The sequence below is a fragment of the Arachis duranensis genome, chromosome 7 (genome assembly GCF_000817695.3).
Source record: "Arachis duranensis cultivar V14167 chromosome 7, aradu.V14167.gnm2.J7QH, whole genome shotgun sequence".
In the NCBI taxonomy this organism is placed as follows: Eukaryota; Viridiplantae; Streptophyta; class Magnoliopsida; order Fabales; family Fabaceae; genus Arachis; species Arachis duranensis.
The window spans coordinates 45,316,764-45,320,153 of NC_029778.3; positions in this window are offsets into that span (position 1 = coordinate 45,316,764).

Below are 3,390 nucleotides of genomic sequence, written 5' to 3' on the forward strand. Positions count from 1 at the left end.
AACCATATCTCTTCAAGAGATGTGCAGACGGAGTAATCCATAGATGCGTGCCTAAAGAAGAAGCACAGAAGATCCTATGGCATTTCCATGGATCACAATATGGAGGACATTTTGGAAGTGAGCGAACAACCACAACAGTCCTCCAATGTAGCTTCTATTGGCCTACTCTCCATAAAGACTCCCGAGAGTTTGTACTTAATTGTGACAGTTGCCAAAGATCTGGCAATCTGCCTCACAGTTATGCCATGCCTCAACAAGAGATATTGGAGATTGAATTGTTTGATGTATGGGGTATTGACTTCATGGGGCCTTTCCCACCATCATACTCAAACACTTATATTCTGGTGGCAGTGGATTATTTATCCAAATGGGTGGAAGCTATTGCAACACCCACTAATGATACTAAGACAGAGCTGAAATTCCTCCAGAAACATATCTTCAGCAGATTTGGTGTCCCTAGAGTACTAATCAGTGATGTGGGCGCTCATTTCTGCAATAAACAACTTTACTCTGCTATGGTTCGATATGGAGTCAGCCACAGGGTGGCAACTCCATATCATCCACAGACAAATGGGCAAGCTAAAGTCTCTAATAGATAACATAAAAGAATCCTGAAATGGACTGTGATTAACCGTAGAAGGGATTGGGCAAGAAGTTTGGATGATGCTATGTGGGTATACAGAACAGCATTCAAGACTCCTATAGGGACCTCTCCATACCAGCTTGTGTATGGAAAAGCCTGTCACTTGCCAGTGGAACTAGAACATAAGGCCTACTGGGCAACCAGATTCCTAAACCTTGATGCCAAGTTAGCTGGAGAAAAATGATTGCTCCAGTTAAATGTGCTAGAGGAATTCAGACTCAATGCTTTCGAAAATGAAAAATTTACAAAGAGAAAGCAAAAAGATGGCATGATAAGAAACTGTCATCCAGAGTCTTTGAACTAGGACAGAAAGTTCTGCTGTTTAGTTCTAGGCTCAGATTATTCTCCGGAAAATTGAAATCACGGTGGTGAGGTCCATATGTGATTACAAGTGTGTCACCATATGGATACGTAGAGCTTCAGGATAATGATTCTAACAAAAAGTTCATTGTTAATGGACAGAGAGTCAAACACTATCTTGAAAGCAATTTTGAGCAAGAATGCTCAAAACTGAGACTTGATTAAAGCTTAGTAATAGTCCAGCTAAAGATAATAAAGAAGCGCTTGTTGGGAGGCAACCCAACCATTTTGTTAATTAATTGAATTTTACAGGTTCATACTAATTATCTTCAAGGTAAAATAGCAATTGCATGAGTTCACAGAGTTACAGAAGGATTAAGAGGATAAAACAGCAAAAAGAAGCTCACTGATGCGAAAAAGCCAGTAAGAGCTGCTTTGGGCGTTAAATGCCCAAAAGAAGCATCTACTGGACGTTTAACACCAGTAGAGATAGCCATCTGGGCTTAAACGCCAGAAAGAAGCAACTTCTGAGCATTTAACGCCAGATTGGCAGCATCCTGGGCGTTCAGAAAAACGCCCAGTGATAAAGGATTTTCTGGCATTTAACGCCAGCCAGATGCTACAGCTGGGCGTTAAACGCCCAGGAAAAGCTACAAATGGGCGTTAAACGCCCAAAACATGCAGCGTTTGGGCGTTTAACACCAGGATTGTGGAAAGGTGGTAAATTTGTTTTTCACTTCAAAATTTTTTCCATTTTTCATGTTTCAATTCATGATTTCTTGCATAAACATGTTACAAACTCTCATCTTTCAACTTCAATTCCAAAAATTTTTAATCTTAAACATGTTTCTTAATTTTTTTTCAAAATCTTTTCAAACCTTTTTCAAAACTTAATTATCTTTTTGAATTCTTTCCAAATCTTTTTAAATTCTTCTCAAATCTTTTTAAACTCATCATATCTTCTTTTCAAAATTCAGATTTATCTTTTTCAAATATCTTTCATAACTTTTCAAATTTTCAATTATATCTTTTTCCTATCATACTTATCTTTTACAAATCATATCTTCTATCTTATTTTTTTCAAAATTTTCGAAAACCCACCCCCTTCCCTTTAAATCCACATTCGGCCTCCCTCATCTCCTCTACAATTCGAAATTGGCTCGGCTCCTATCCTTCTCCTTTCCTTTCTTTTGCTTGAGGACAAGCAAACCTCTAAGTTTGGTGTGTTTATCCGTGATCACTAAACCAATACCCACCAAGATCATGGCTCCTAAGGGAAAACAAACCACTCCAGGAGGCAAGAAAGAGAATATTCCAAAACTACTTTGGAATCAAGGAAAGTTCTTAACCAAAGAACATTCAGACCATTACTACAAAATAATGGGTCTAAGGTCAGTGATCCCGGAAGTTAAATTCGATCTGAAAGAAGACGAATATCCGGAGATCCAAGAGCAAATTCGAAACAAAAGCTGAGAAATCCTAGCTAATCCTGAAACAAAGGTAGGAAGAAACATGGTTCAGGAATTCTACTCTAATCTGTGGCAAACAGACAGGCAGAGAATAACTGGAACCGCCTTCTATGACTATCAGACTTTGGTCAGAGGGAAGATTGTTCACCTTCACCCTGACAAAAATAGGGAGATCTTTAAGTTACCTCAGCTGAAAGATGACCCAGACTCTTTTAATAGGAGAATGATGAGAACAAATAAGGGCTTGGACGAAATTCTAGAGGACATATGCCTCCCTGGAACCAAGTGGATAACCAGCACAAAGGGTGTCCCAAATCAACTCAAGAGAGAAGATCTTAAACCAGTCGCCAGAGGCTGGCTGGACATCATTGGGCATTCTATATTGTCCACTAGCAACTGCTCTGAAGACACCATCAAAAGAGCAGTAATGATCTATTGCATTATGCTTGGAAAAGAATTGGAAGTTCATCAGCTGATCTCTTGTGAACTTTACACAATTGCAAACAAGAACTCCAAAGATGCCAAATTGGCTTATCCAAGCTTAATATCTATGCTATGTAAATATGCTGGGGTGAAGATGGGAGTAACTGAGTATATCTCAGTTGAGCGACCAATCACCAAAAAGTCAATGGAAGGACAAAAAATGCAGGACGACCCCATCAAGAGGAAAGCACAGGAGTTCCTCCCGGAAATTCCTCAAATTGAATACTGGGAGCGTCTTAAAGCATCTGTCACCATGTTGCAAGAAGATATGGAGCAACTGAAGGAAGAACAGCAAAATCAAAAAAGCATGCTTTGCAAACTGCTTAAGGAACAAGAAGAGCAAGGGCATGAACTGAAGCAACTGAAGCGTCAGAAGCTGTCTCTTGAAGGGCCAAGCACCCCACAGATTAAAGGAGCATCCACTTCTCAAAATAAAAGTTGTTGAGTCCTAATCTTAGCCTTAACTCTGTGATAGTTGTTCTTATTAGGAATTTA